At 41.8% G+C, this 16,287-nt stretch overlaps 1 long non-coding RNA gene across 1 annotated transcript; it reads left to right on the top strand.

Annotated features, from left to right (window-relative positions):
* Window positions 1-392: 392 nt before the first annotated feature.
* LOC116746974 lies at window positions 393-4,991 on the top strand. The gene is made up of 3 exons (XR_004347935.1): window positions 393-593; window positions 1,922-2,095; window positions 2,531-4,991. It is a non-coding gene; the product is annotated as an uncharacterized LOC116746974 (long non-coding RNA).
* The last annotated feature ends 11,296 nt before the right edge of the window (window positions 4,992-16,287 follow it).

Here is a 16,287-nt window from a genome sequence, read left to right as displayed (position 1 = left end):
CCACTTACAAACAAACACTGTTTCTATTTTCCTTGATTTTGAAACATGTTTAGGAAGTCTTTGTACATTTTTTGTAGGTTTCCAATAACTGGAAATGAGAGAGCTCCTCAAGCTGTTCTGGAAACTCGACATTCTTAAACGGTTACTTAAGCCTAAAATATTTCAGTCGAGCTAAACTTTGACCAACCCAGGTGACTAGTTTATAGGTCTTAAAACCTTGTGGAATACTTTGTATCAGCAAAGACCACACACCCCGAATTCCTGGACGGTGTCTGGTGTTTTCTTTCCCTAAGTATTTCAGACGCATTCTTCTCATTTGAAAGCTTTGCGTCTTACTCAACAACTTCTGTATCTAAACTATGTTAAAGATACATGGAAAAGAGATGACATCACAGAGCTGATTTTGTTCTCTTAGCCTTCTGTTCAGCTGAAGTTGAGCAGCGGTAATGAGTCATGCTGTCTTGTGACCAGCCAGGCACTTTTCCAATCAGAGAGACTGTTAAGATCTCTGACAACAGAACCTGTCATTGTTTGAAGAGTAGATATCAACGGTGACCTACCTGTATGCTTGGTGATCCAGGCTTCTGGCTTCTGTGAGTAACAAAATGCGTTCCCATCCCTGCTGAATGACAGAACACCAGTGATGAGGTAGTACTTAGTAAAGCTGACTCATTTCCTCGTTTATAGATGAAAGGGATTGTCCAAGAAATAATCTCCCAGGTAAGTCATGGTTCCTTCAGGTAATACATGGTGAGTCTTTTCAAAGCAAGGCTGACTGTAACACTGCCTTGTCAGTGATGAGGTCTATGAAAAAGCAAATTTCTTTACGAAATAATGTCAGACATTAAAAGCCAGGTCCATTTTTATCCTTAACCATGGATGCATTGCTGATTTCAGATGCTACTCACAAGAAAGAATCCCCATTGCACAATCAGGTGTACAGATGATTGAATTTTTCCCATTAATTAAAATGTGGAATCAGTGTCAACGTTCCTTTTTGTTTTCCACCACGCACATTTTATGGTGATGCTGCAGCTGTTACCCTGGACATCTCTGGGAGATATCTGTGGGGGAGTGCTGGATACCCCTTCCATACAGCCCAGTTCCACGGGGCTGTGGGACTTCCAGCCAAGTCAGGTTGACTTGAACTGACTCAGCAGGTGCTGCCATCTTGGGAAACCAGGAGACCTCCTCCTTCCTGACTTGCTGTAATCTCCTGGGCTTTACAGTCAGGCTGCCTTTACAAACACATTTCTCAAAGCCAGTTTGGAGCATATTTATTTTTTAAAGTACAAGAAGCCTGTTGGGAGAAAAACATTAGATCAATGCAATCCTCTGAATACCACCCAAGGTCGTAACTCATTTCTTCTTAGACTAGATTTTATTTACGAGTATTTTTTGTAATTGAAGTATGGTTGATTTGCAATGTTTTGGGTGTACTGCAAAGTGATTCAGTTATACATCTATCTATCTATCGATCTATCTATCTACCTATCTACTTTTTCAGATTCTTTTCCATTATAAGTTATTACAAGATACTGAATATAGTTCCCTGCACTATACAGTGGGTCCTTGTTATTTATCTATTTTATATGTACTAGTGTGTGTCTGTTAATCCCATGAGGATTCTACAGGAGTGGAAATAGATTCCTCTAACTAGGATTTCATTACTTTCACTCATTTATAACGTGTGCCTTGCCCTCTGTTGCCTCTTTCCCTACTTGGTATGTCTTCTTCTGAATTCTCATGGAACTTTAACAGTTGTGCCATTAATTCTTTTTGTTGTTGGGAAATCACAAATTATGAAACGTTAAACTGAGCACATTTAAAAATAACCTAGGCTTTTCTGCTGTTTGGGTAAGGCCACTTGCTTGTTTGGGGTTGCTAATGGGAATAAATGACCATGTGTGATTACTTGTAGAGCCAGCTTGTTTGCCCGGAGGAAAGAATTCATTGAACGGCCACAGACTACATTCCAGAACGTTAGCCAAGCACTTTGCAACAGGGTACCATTGGGTCATAGCAAGGCCTGCCACCACTCCTGGCAGAGCGACTCCAAATACCTGCCCATGGTACAGAGGTCTGGTTGCAGGAGGTCAGTACGGGCTCTCATGGCAAGAATTTTTATGAGTGCTTCTTTCCTCTGTTTAGTTTCCTGATAAAAGGTCACTGGAATTTTTAAGTCTCTGGAAATGCATGGGACTCTACTTTTTTTTCAGAAGGTGCTTTCTATGCTTTGCAATGAGTTCTGGTAGTGAACTTTGATCTAAACTCTACATTTCAGGGTGCTGATGTGAGTGTGTGTGGGAGGGTGGTAACTTCAAATACTTCAGGACCCGGAACAGATTTGTCACTTTGTTATTTCTCTCCTTCCTTGCTGACAAATCGCAATGCTATTGTTCAGTGTTTGGAATCTGAGAATCTGCAGAGGCAGCTCATTGGTCCTCAGGGAGGATGACAATTAGCACGGCAGGTGGAACGCTGCACCTCCCGACCTCCCAACCCCTCTTTTATCTGTTTTACAAATTAGACAACTCTGCTTTGATCTGCTTTCGTGTAAGAGTTCATCGGAGCACGAGGAGATAAAAGTTGTCAAAGCTGAGCCCAGAAAGAGGTTGGTGCCGCCACACGTCGTCACTCAGAAGAGAAGTAGGGTTGGGGCTCAGGTAATGTGTGTGAGCTGCCTGTCCAGGTGGGCCTTCTCTGGATTCTCAGGGGCTTATCTGCAGACAGCCTTGAATGGATGGTGACTGAGAACATCGTCCTGGAGCCCAGATGCCCTGGTGCCTGTATTGGGGGATGGGGCCTCTAAGGAGGTGGTAAAGGTTAAATGAGGTCATCAGAGAGGATCCCTCATCCAATAGGGTTAGAGCCTTCAGGAGGAGACAGCAGAGAGCTTCACCCCCCACCCCCCACCGCCCCGCATTTTCTGTCTGTCTGTCTGTCTGTCTGTCTGTGTCTCTCTCCTCCCTGTGAGGACACAGTGAGAAGGCAGCCGTCTGCAAGCCCGGAAGAGAGCTCTCACCAGCGCTTGGCCATGACTCCACCCTCCAGAACCGTGAGAAATAAAGCCCTGTTGTTTTAGCTGCCTGGTCTGTAGGACTTGGTTATGACAGCCCGAGCTGACCTGTACACAGAGGGGCCTCTCCTTCTGAGGGGCCAGCCCTGCTTTCCCCAACTGCCCTCTGCTTGGTGGTACTCTGGGTTTTCTCACAGCCTGTGCGTTCCTGCCTCCCATCTGGATTAGAAGCTTCATCCTTAGGACTCCAGTAACAGGCTGTATCATGATTTGCACCCCTCGGGCACTAGCCAAATACATTTCTCACACTATAAGGTGTAATATTTGCTGATTGATTGACTAGTCTGAGAGATGATTAGCCAAGTTGTACCTATATCTTGAAATAGTTTGTTTTTACTTTGGTTTCAGAATTGGCAAAGAAATATGGGGATAATTATGCACAAAATTTCTGGCTACTTGGTGATATGAGTGTGTTGTTTATTTTCTCCTGGAATGATCCAGATTCAGAGAGTTACCTCAGCACTGACCTTTATCTTGCATATAAACATAAAATGGGGCCCAGGACTCCAAATTCTACAAAACTCACTGTAATTTTCTTTGAATGGAGGTCGTTTTATCAATAATATTAAAATCTCATTAAATTATCTGATCCTAGACCAGGGTGCTTCATACTGTTCTCTTTCTTTATAATTATTTAATCTCTTTTTAGTAGAAAAGAGGAAAAATCCTTTGAACCAGAAATGATTTCTTTCTACTCTAACAGTATTCCTTTTTTCACTCTGGGTGAAATAAACTTAACAGAAAGGAGCTGAACTCTCCACTCCAGGCCACATGATTTAATGTGATGCAGGTTTTTCAATTAATGGCAATACCTTGGACCTGATCAGAAAATCAAGCCACAAGAACTGAAGCCGCAAGGGGTTAACACTTGTTCATTGTTTTTATGGAAAGACTATGTATGTCAAAAAATAATCCAAAAGGATTTTTCATTTGCGTTTCTAACCTAAAATGGCCCCATGATTAATTTAACGTGCTTGATGTGCGTCATGGAATTATCAGTTACCTTTCTATTGAATTGCAAAAATCAGGGACATTTTGTTTAATCAACACTAATGTTCAGAAATGTATTATCTGTGATGTTATCAGTTCTATCCGAACTTTGCAAATTTTTTAAAAAATCTGCTCTGCCACCACGTCATTAAATTATGACATCTGAGTGAAAAGGCCACATCACAAGCTAGTGGCCCTGTGATTCGCCTGAACCCCACCGACTGATGCCATTGGCTCCATCCCAGAAGCAAAGGTGAGGGAAGCAATGACAATTATCTCAGTGATTTTGGCCACTGTCTTCTTCCTCAGCAACACAAAGGTGGCACAGGCGAAATGAGAGAGACAGTTGATGCTGTAAAAGTTTTGCTCAGGCTGTTGGATTTATTTAGATAATTGCTTAAAAAACTTCTGCCACGTTGATTTCATTCTTCTGAAATGACTCTGTGTCTTAATACATTCAGGATTACATTCAGCTGCAAGTTACAGAGAGTACAATTAAGAGAGGTATTTCACATTGAGGGTATATTTAACTCACATAAAAATACATACTGAGGAGGAGGGTTCGGGGCTAAAGCAGCTTCATAGTAACATCTTCAAGGATCCAGTGTCCTCCTCTCATTTCTGACCCTCCTCCCTGCCCTATAGGGTTTATTCTCATGGTTCTAGGATGCCTGCTGCCCTTCGAGGCAGCTCCATGTTCAGGTTTTTTTTTTTAAGGGGAAGATGTCTTTTCAACAGGTATAAACTTTCAATTATGCAAGAGAAACGAGTTCTAGAATCCGCTGTACAACACTGGGCTTATGGTCAACAATGCTGTATCGTACAATCGCAAATTTGTTAAGAGGGTAGATCTCGTGGTAAGTGTTCTTATCACAAGAAAGAAAACAAGCAAGAAAGAGAGAGAGAGAAGGAAGGAAAGAAAGAGAGAGAGAAAGAGAGAGAAAGGAAGGAAGGAAGGGGAGAAGGGAGGGAGGGGGTAGGGGACAGCAGGAAACTTTTGGAGGTGATGGATAAGTCTATTATGTTGATTTTGGTGACGGTTTCATAAGTGTTTGCACATGTCCAAACCCATCAAATTGTACACATTAAGTATGTGTAGATCTTTGTATATCAATTATACTTTAATAAAGCTGCTAAAAAGAAAAAGATAAAAAGGGAAGAGTCCAAAGAGTCTTTCTCCTGAAGAATCCTTTTTTGTTTGTTTTTTACATATTTGAGAAGTATAGTCCTCCCAGGAAATTCTGCTTACCTCTCACAGTCCAGAACTTGGCCGCATGTCCATGCCCAGCTGCAGAGGGGCTGGAATTAGCTTTCCAGCCTCCAAAGCGAGCGGGGGAAACAAAAGACAGGGATTGAAAAGCTTTTGGGTGGCAAACCCACCCCCTCTGCCATCCTGTCTTTCATTGATGCGGTGTAAGAGGCATAACGGACAGTCACGTTGTGGGTTTATCTCCTCACTTTGTTGACTCTCCCCAAAAAAATTCCAATAAAAAATATCCCAGTTTAACAAGGTCCTACAATATTGCATGGAGAACTATATTCAATACCTTGTGATAAACCATAATGGAAAAGAACATAAAATAGAATGTGTATATATGTATAACTGAATTACTCTGCTGTACAGCAGAAATTAACACAACACTGTAAGTCAACTATACTTCAATTAAAAAAAAAATCCCAGTTGATTTTGACCAGTTCACTGGAACTAAGATTGACATGAAATGATCCACAGCAGGTTCGAACTCTACTGCTGTCACTCACCAGCTGTATGACCCGGGCAAGATACTTCAAGCCTATAACCCTCAGTTTCCTCATCGCTAAAAACGAGCTTCCGCCCTTGGTAGATTTCTATAGGAACAGCTCTGATGTGTCACTCGTTTTGTATGAATTCCTCTTCACACTGAATCTAGGCTTCGCTCAGACCTTCTTTAGCCAGTGGGACATCAAAACACACAAAACAAGCAAACAGAACACAGTGAGCATGAGGTCAGCTGGTCTGAGGGGCAAGGTGGAGGGAGGGGGTGGCAGAGAGGAAAGACCTTCCAGGAAGAGGGGCCCAGATTCTAGCTGTCCCAGCCGAGCCCAGCCCCTGGTCACCTGGGAGCTGACTGCAGCCGCCTGCAGAAGCCCAGGCCAGACCTGTGCAAGGTCTAAGCAAATCACCCATGGGTATGTTAAAAAAGTCGGGCATTGTTGGTTTAAGCCACCAAGTTTTGGGGCAGAAAAAATAGCTGGTACACACACCAACTTTCCAGTGTTGCTGCTAGGATGAATTACAAGGGTTGTGAGGCACAAAGTGAGCACTGGAAAATACTAGTTATTATTATTGTTGTTATTTTCCATTGTACAACATACAACTAACATGTTAGAAAAAAAATAATCTGTAGATACACTCTTAGCACCTGCAATCGGTTTGGCATTGTCCTATGCTATGGGGCTTTTCTTTAAGAAGATTATATCCTGGCTGATACATTTAAGATAAAGAAACAGTGCATTTATTACCACAGGCTATAAACACACGATAGGAGACCCAACTCTATGAACGTAACAAGTAAGTAAACATTCAAGGAATCAATACAGGTTTTTGGAGGAAGCTTCACGGGAAAATGTATTTCTTACTCAGGGTCTTGAGTGTAGGGAAATATTTAATAATACTATTAATATTTGGCATTTGTTGAGAGCTCCTTGTGTTCCAGGCATGACAATAAGCATTTATATGCAATTTTAGATTTAATCCTTACCATAAACTTATGAGCCAGTTTTATCCTATTCTTATTTACTTATGAGGACCCAGAATGAGGAATAAATTAAGAAATTCCCTGATCTGTCCAATATTTCCCCTCTGATGAGCAGTAGAGCTGGGATTTGATGCCAGGGTTGCCTGATTCCAGAGCAAATGCTCTTCTTTGCACAGAGGCTGGCAGAGAAATTAAGTGTATTTATACCCTAAGAAAACTCATTCTGACGTTGACAGGACAGTTAATTGTTATTGCGGTCACAAGCCTACCGTGACCTACGTTCTAAAAGGTCCTAAGTAAATGTATTAACAGAAAGTTCTTTTAATGATTAAAAGACATAACGTACTGTTCTAGGGCAGAAGAATAAAACCAGCTAACACGTATCTAGGGCTTACTCTGTGCCAGGCACTTGTCCTAGTGCTTTATGGATTTGGTACTTACTTGACTCCTTCCAACAGGAGGAGGGTACATTCTTTTACTTTCCCCACTCTAAACCAGATACAGAGATATTAAATCAATCTCCAAGTCACCTCACTGAAAAAATGGTGGGCAGGGATGGAAATCAGGATGTCAAGCTGTGTTCTGCCCACTGAGCCCAAGTCCTCTGCTAAGCGCTGTGTGAGCTCTTCCACACGGGAACTCAGACCTCGACAGAACCAAGAAGTGGACGAACGTGTACAGAGTGACAATCTCTTCTGCACATTTCAGCTTGTGCCACGCAAAGTGTCATCCCATCAAAAACTAGGACCCTGAGCTCCAGAGAATTACTGAGCGTGGATTTCGTTAGCGAGGAAGCTGGGGTTGGAAGCAAGGCATTCTAATCTAATGGCAGACTCACCTTTCTGGGGGTCTTTTTAACATTAATTGTATTTAATAAAAGTTCTACATGAGTGTAGTTTGAAGAAAGAAATTGTTCTACCAGGCTTCTTATGAAACAACAGCTATTCTCAGCCCCCCTCTCTGATATGTCCTCCTTCTCAGAGGAAACTTTTTTCAAATCTTTTCACTCTTGGGATTTCTAACATAGCTCAAAAGCCACGCTGATATTGCTGTTTCTTGATTTTCCAGTTCTAGGAGTAATCTGTTGAATCCCCACCACGGACAATGAGAAATGACCCCTGATCATCCACTCTCCCTCATCCTTCCATAATTACACTTTTAATCTGATTTTCCTCCTTTGCTCAGCTCCTTGTTTTCTCTGCAGTCAATGGTTTTATATTTGTTTCTATTTTGCTTAGGGTTTTATGTAGTTATCACGAATTAGCCCCCAAGCTCTCCTCTAGCTGCTAAGTCCTCCCTCACCATATTCACACGGTAACCGTTCTATCCCTGTTCACCCACCTCCCCAGACTCCTCTCCCAGCCAGAACCTTGTCTCTGCTCCGTTCTGCAAGAGATGCCTCCCAGGCCTCCTGCAGAAGCTGCTTCTGGAATTTTCTCTCACCATCACTATTGGAATTCCCTTTACCTTGCTCTTGTGTTTTATCTCTATTTCTGAGATTTCAGGAAGCTCTTATCCTTGGTTCATTTGCTCAGTTTGGTTGAGCATATCTGTGTTCTCGTGTCTGGGTCAGGCGGTGCTTGCGGGTCTGCAGAACCTCAGGGACTAGAGTGTGGCCCTGCCTGGGTGCCACTACTGAATACTGCCAGTTCTCTTATTTCATGCACATAGTAGGGCCACTTTTCTTCCCATCCCGCAAGTTGGGAGCAGCCGTGATTTGCTTTATCCGTGAAACGTGCCTCTTCCAGCAGAAGCCTTAGCAGCCAGTGTGTGATTTGCTGTCTCCTCCTCCTTCCTTTGGTGTCTGGATGTGACTCAGCATCCAGTGCTGGGTATGGAGGAAGTGAAGAGCAGAACTTTGTGGTGCCTGCCACTGAGATTTGGGGGTTCTTTGTTATTGGAGCAGAACCAAGCGCAACCTGGCTGGTCCCAGTGCAAGTCAGGAGACATGAAACCTCCAGCTGCATCGTGTTGCAACTCATCCAAGTTCCCTTCAGTAACATTTGGTGATTTATCTCTTTTTCAGCAGCTACTGCAGCCAGGCAAAAGCTAAGAACTTCACATTCATTATCTAATTTACTCTTTCCACTAAAGTAGGGCTTGTTCTAATTTCCATTTAATCCCAGTATCCCATTTAATCCTATTGTCTAATTTAACCCACTCTTCACACTGAGGTAGGTACAATTGATCTCATTTTACTGATGAATAAAATGATGCTCAGAGAGGCTCAGAAACATTTTTAATGTTATACCGAAAGCAGGGAGCCTGGATTTGACATCAGTTCTGAATCATGCCAAAGTACCTGGAGCATAAATTTGTAAAAATCAAGATAGCCTTTCAAGTTACTTAGAGTCTTCTATTCTTTGAAAATTTTCAAAATATAATGTAGTCCATGTAGTAGGAACATAATGTCCTCTGCAAAATTCCCCTTAGTTTTGCCAAGAATTTATAGCAGAAAAAAAATTGAATTTATTAAAAATAACAGTATTTAAGTGCACGTAACTGAGTCTTTTTTTTTTTTTTTTTTGCGGTCCGCAGGCCTCTCACCGCTGTGGCCTCTCCCGCCGCGGAGCACAGGCTCCGGACGCACAGGCTCAGCGGCCATGGCTCACGGGCCCAGCCGCTACCGCGGCATGTGTGATCCTCCCAGACCGGGGCACGAACCCATGTCCCCCGCATCGGCAGGCGGACTCCCAACCACTGCGCCACCAGGAAAGCCCCAACTGAGTCTTTTTTAAGGCATTAAATACTCATACATTTGTATGTAGGCTTTCTAGAAACCACTTAGGATAAATACCTGATTTTGTGTTTAGAAATGTTTACACTATATATTTCTGGTTCTCTTGCTCTTAGGTTAAAATCCATTTCCAAATGATCCTTAAGAATGATTATTTTTCCCTCGCTGAGATTTCACTGAATACAGAGAAGAGGAGAAAGACTGAGTATATCACGAAAGGAAACACTCTATTTGCCACATTACACATTGATGAGAGCAAAGTTCCACAGATTAATTCAAGTGGGTATTTGCTGCAGCTTCCACTGTTGTAAGCCATGGGAAAGCAAACAATTCAGGTTAAAATCCTATTTTGACATGAACTGTCTGATGAATTTTCTTGGCGCTTTACTTCCCCTGAGTATATAAAAGCCAAAGAGTATTTTTTTTTCACTTTTATCTGAACAATCAAAACAGTCATCCCCCAAATCAGTAATTCAATGGGTAATGCAAATACCAGTTACAGTTAATTGAATTAATAGCATGATAGATTTTGCCAAAGGCTAAATTTGTAAGTCTCATGACAGCTTTTGCCTAAATCTTCAAACTTGTTGAGAATATCCCAGAAAAATTGAATCCTGGGCTAGGGATGTGTTCCTTGCTCAAAACAGTTTGGGACTCTCTTGTGGATGTTGTAAACCTTCCACAAGGTTCACTACCTTCAGGACTGTGAATTAATGACCTTTGTTTGAGTCCCAGTCTTTCGATGTTTCTTAGTAGTAGCTGGTGATTCATCGAAGGGATGTTGATTTCTGGTAAAAACAAACAAACAAAAGTTGAAGTGTGATTCTTTTTTTTTTAAATGTTGAGCCTTCTTTTAATTTATTTATTTTTATTTTTGGCTGTGTTGGGTCTTCTTTTCTGTGCGAGGGCTTTCTCTAGTTATGGCAAGCGGGGGCCACTCTTAATTGCGGTGCGCGGGCCTCTCACTGTCGTGGCCTCTCTTGTTGCGGAGCACAGGCTCCAGACGCGCAGGCTCAGTAGTTGTGGCTCACGGGCCTAGTCGCTCAGCGGCATGTGGGATCTTCCCAGACCAGGGCTCGAACCCGTGCCCCCTGCATTGGCAGGCAGATTCTCAACCACTGCACCACCAGGGAAGCCTGAAGTGTGATTCTTAAGTCATGGGCCTGACCATCTTGTGTAATGAATTCCATCCCAAAACATTTCCAAAAGAGGAATTTCCTAACTCCTTTTCATTCTATCTTTTGAATTTTAAACTGTGTGACTCAATGAAAAAGACTAAGATAAAAATGAAAGAAGCACATTTTGGGATTCTATATAGATGGACCACAGACGCACACACAGAGGACTTCATATTCGTGCAGGAGGAAACACTCGTGAACGCAAAAATCACGCTCATTTTACTTTATTTTTTTTGACTTTTGCAGCACTCTCGTACTTTCTTGTCATCGCGCTCGCCCACACTAGCAGCTCCCACATCTGCGGGTTGACAAAGAGCTGTTCCTCCTCAGCTGTCAGCATCTGTCTGAGCGGATCCACTGCATTTCCCGGAGGAAATCCGGCTGCAGCCGCCCCTGCGCACAGGCCCGCCCTTCGGCTCTCCCTGCTGGCCTGGCTGCGCTCATTCTGCTCCCATTCTGCCCCCAGGCTTCCAGGCGAGGATTTCTTCCCGCCCTTCTCCCATCCCCCGCCCCCACCCTCCGCCAGTCTCACTGACCACTGTTGTCAAGTGGCGCCTGCCTTCTTGCAGAATGGAGAGGGTCTGCTGTCATGTTCCTGATGCTGTGAGGAGAGCCCTGGGTGACAATTCGGCACTTCTGCCCCGTGTTCAGAATTTCAGCGAGTGGCCATCAGGTGACCCTCACTTTAGGACCGAGCATCCCCTCCAGCCTGACAATTTATAGCAGGGTGCACAGATGCTGCGTCCATGTCCATTAATGTCATTGGACAGGAGTCATTTCAGCCTCCACCGAGTCTTTTAGTTTTTCACTTTTTGGGAAATACACTATTAATACAATTTGTCACTATTCTCTAAGGAGCACTTATTATGCTGGGATTTTAGTATGTTTTACCAATTTAGTTGTCATAATGGCCTGCAAGTGCCTTGATTTTAAAACCTTATTTCCCAGGCCTTTTGAGAGCTCACTATAACCTGAGATTATTTTCCTAATGGACTGCTTCTATAATGTACTTCTTAAAAGCCAAATGGTACTTATCACTTCATTCTGCATATTGAATGACATTTTTAGCTTGGTATTAATAATCCAACATTATAATAAAAATAATAATAGCAAGGATTTGAAAATCCATTACAAATCTCCTTAAACCCAGGTGAACTCATTAACTCTTAGATAAAAGAAATTGGAATTTAAAAAAAAGACTTGATTTTATTCTGCCTCCTGTGATGACTTTGAGGAAGAATAAGAAGTGAATTCTCCTGCCTTCAAATCTAGTGCTGGGTTTGCTGGGATGACCAGTTAAGATAGGCTGTTTCATTTAAAAATGAAAACAGAGAAAGAAACATCCCTCTTATCTCTGAGTCAAGTAGATGGATATGAAAGCAAAGGTGGTGATTTCTGCTTTTGTCATCTGGAGAGAGTGGGTTGAGGGGAAACAAGAAAGAGGGTTACCAAACCTTACAAACAAAACATACAAACAAGCCAGGATTTTCAAACCATAAGCCTTATCAGAACAAGTTTCCTATCCTGCTCTTCTGTCTAAAATGTCAGTGTCTTGGTCATGCTGAGGGCTCTGTGGGGGTGACTTCAGTCATTTGCAGGCTTCACTGGGTTTAACTGTGTCAAATTCATATGTTGAAGTCATAATCCCACTGCCTGAGAATGTGACCTGATTTGGAGACAGGGTCTCCACAGGGGGAATTAAGTTAATGAGGTCATTGGAGGGAGGGGCGGTCCTAATCCAATAAAACAGGTGTCCTTCTAAAAAGGGGAGATTAGGACTCAGGCACACACAGAGGAAGAAGGCCACATGGCGATGCAGTCAGAGATTGGGGGATGTGTGTACAAGCCAAGGAACACCAAATGTTGCCAGGAAAGTACCAGTAGCAGGAGAGAGACCTAGAATAGACCCTCCCTCACAACCTTCAGAAGGAATCACTCTGCCAACACCTTGATCTCAGACTTCTGGCTCCAAAACTGTGAGACAATAGATATTGGCTGTTTATGCCACCCAATTTGTGTTTCTTTGTTATGGCAGTCCCAACAAGCGAATACACTGGACATCCAGGGAGTCAAAACCGTGTCCAATGTAATCCAGGCCCATCAGGAGCTTACAATGAATCCACAATGAATCATAGAGTGATTCTGAAAAAGCTGACAAATAAATTACAATGAATCATGGAGTGATCTCCATGAAACACGGAGCAATCATAGGCAAATCATAGACAGAGGCCACTAGAGTAATTCAAACAGTAAATGCTATCAGAATTCAGAGGACAGGAGAGAAATAGAGACAGAAATCTCCAAAGTTTCCCACAGCCTAGCGTGAAAGAGCAAAGGAAGGGTGCATATGAGTCCAGAGGAAGAAAGCAAAGCCCATGGTTTTGGGGATGGAAGTTGGGAATAAAAGGCAAGACCTTACCTCTTCTCTGGCAAAGCACGTCCTGTGTTCTCACTGGCCATCGAAAGAGACTCAGCCGCAAGGGCAGAAATGACCCCCTCTATGTAAGGGGCTCGGGTGTTGTCTGGGAGGAGAAAGTTAGGCTCAAAATTTCCAGGAGGATGTAAGTTTATGTATCAATTCAAGCAACAATAGAAGAGCAAAACTGCAAAATTTTATTTTTCTACTTCCATATAACTCTAGAATTAGTCTAAAAACGTCAAAGTAACATGCAGGACATACCCATGGGAAGGTCCTTATGCTAGGGAACGACTTTATCATTTAAAATCATTAAAGAAAATTGGATTTTATTCTTAAAGATGGAAACATTTCTTGCCATTTGTAGAGCTTATTGAAACTTCATTTTCAGTGTTCAATCACAAGTAAATGTGAAAATGACTTTATTTAATAATTGACTTAGGTTGCCTTTAAATATAGCTTTGGCCTGTTTTTGTGAGGTTTTTCTTTAATTTTCTGTCGGTGGGCAGAACCCCTTGCTCATATTTGCTGTGACATGTCATGGCTGGTACTATCCCCTCAGCAGCTTCTGCAAACTCTGCTTTTACAGGGCAGCATACAACACCACCATAATTTTATTTTCCTCTGAGGAAATTCCCAATATGTAAACTCAAATATTAGAGACAGTGAGAAAAAAGCAATAGTGTAAAACCACAATGGAAATCTGACTCACTCTGAACTTCAAAATTGCAATGCGCTACTAAAAATAATTAATCATCCCTACTGCTTGGCAAGATTTCTTCTTGGATATTCTGTAATTGTGAAATGCACTACAAATAATTCAACCTTATTTCAACTCCGTGGTTTACTGTGAACAGTTGATACCTGCGTTGGCATTAACCACCTTGCAACACTCCCTTACACATCTTTCTCTGCACCAATAAGAACAGAGGAGATTTATCTAGGCCGTGTGTGCTTATTAAGGATATCCATTTTATACGTTTACTCATTGAATTAAAAATTAAAAGTGAGTAATTCTATGATGTGATTGCAGTAATTAAAATATAGATAGAAAGGTTGATGTCACATATAAAAATGAGCATTGGAGTAATTGGATAGAGAGCAGATAAAATAACAATCTGCTTAATTTGCATGTAGCTCTTCAAATTAATAAAAACCAATGTACAATGTACATCCTGTACTGTTTGGAAGGCCAGCAGCAAATTATCATTGTTTTTCCCCAAAACGTAGCTCACCATTTAGGTAATATACACTCAACATCTCAATACTTGTCTGCAGCTCAGTAGAAATATGGGTCTTGGAACAAATGGAGGAGGGACACCATTTCTCATGGTGCATACTGTGGTGCCACTCACCATTTGTCTCAGAAATAAGTAACATTTTTTTCAGCTTTATTGAAGTACAATTGACAAATAAAAATTGTATGTATTTAAGGTGTACAACGTGTTGGTTTGATTTACATATACATTGTGAAATGATCACCACAATCAAGCTGATGAACACATCCATCCTCACATAGTTACTGTTTGTGTGTGTGTGTGTGTGTGTGTGTGTGTGTGTGTGGTGAGAACACTTAACATCTATGCTCTTAGAAAAATTCAAGTACACAATACAGCATTATTAACTATAGTCACCATGCTGTAGATTAGATCCCCAGAATTTATTCATCTTAAAACTGAAAGTTTGTACCCTTTGACCAACATCTCGCCATTTCCCCCACCCTGATACCCACCATCCTACTCTCTATTTCTTTGAGTTTGACTTTTAGATTCTACATATAAGTGGAATCATGCAATATTTGTCTTCCTCTGTTTGGCTTATTTCACTTAGCATGATGTCCTCCAGGTTCATTCATGTTGTCGCAAAGAGCAAGATTTCTTTCTTTTTTATGCTGAGTAATATTCCATTGTATGTACATGCCACACCTTCTTTAAATGTTCATTCCACAGTGAGTACTTAGGTTGCTTCCAAGTCTTGACTATTGTGAATAATGCTACAATAAACGTGGGAGTACATACATCTTTTCCAGATAGCGATTTTATTTCCTTTGGATACATACCCAGAAGGGGGATTGCTGGATCATATGGTAGTTCTATTTTTAATTTTTTGAGGAAATTCCATACTGTTTTCAAAAACGGCTTAACCAGTTTTTATGCCCATAAACAGTGTATTCCCTTTGTTTCACCCCCTTGCCACTACTTGTTGTCTCTTGTCTTTTTGATAATAGCCATCATAACAGGTATGAGGTGGTATTATATTGTGGTTTTGATTTGCATTTCCTTAATGATTACTGATGTTGAGCACTTTTTCATGTATCCATTGGCCATTACCCGTTGTAGGTCTTCTTTGGAAAAAATGTTTATTCAGGTCCTTTGCCTATTTTTTTTTTTTTTTTTTTTTTTTTTGTGTTACGTGGGCCTCTCACTGTTGTGACCTCTCCTGTTGTGGAGCACAGGCTCCGGACGTGCAGGCTCAGTGGCCATGGCTCACAGGCCCAGCCGCTCCGCGGCATGTGGGATCTTCCCGGACCGGGGTATGAACCCGCGTCCCCTGCATCAGCAGGCGGACTCTCAACCACTGCACCACCAGGGAAGCCCTCCTTTGCCTATTTTTACATAGAGTTTGTTTGTTTGTTTTTGGCTATTGAGTTATAAGAGTTCCTTGTATACTTTGGGTAGAAATGCTTTATCAAATGTATAATTTGCAAATATTTTCCCCATTCCATAGGTTGCCTTTTCATTATGTTGATTGTTTCCTTTGCTGGGCAAAAGCTTTTTAGTTTGATGTACTTCCACTTGTTTGATTTTGCTTTTGTTGCCTGTGCTTCTGGTGTCAGATCAAGACATATTTTAAAGACTAAGGATAAGCAACCCTTGGCTTTTCCAGAACTTCATACCTCCTCAGTAAAAAGTTTTCAGTCATGATATCCAAAGACATCAATATGTGTTGATTTGTTAATTATAGATATGGAAGTCTTCTGTTATACCTTGAGCATTATAAAAGATACACAGAAATGTAAATCAGAAAAAATGAATCAGATAAGAATACATGTCAGTAGAAGTTCTAATAGTTATTCCTCGTGTTCCAATTCATCATTTCATGCAGCCTTTGGGGGGTTCGCACCCCACTTTTGAGACCCCCACCCCCAC

This window comes from Phocoena sinus, chromosome 2, assembly GCF_008692025.1.
Source record: "Phocoena sinus isolate mPhoSin1 chromosome 2, mPhoSin1.pri, whole genome shotgun sequence".
Classification (NCBI taxonomy): Eukaryota; Metazoa; Chordata; class Mammalia; order Artiodactyla; family Phocoenidae; genus Phocoena; species Phocoena sinus.
This window is presented reverse-complemented; position numbering and strand designations above follow the sequence as displayed.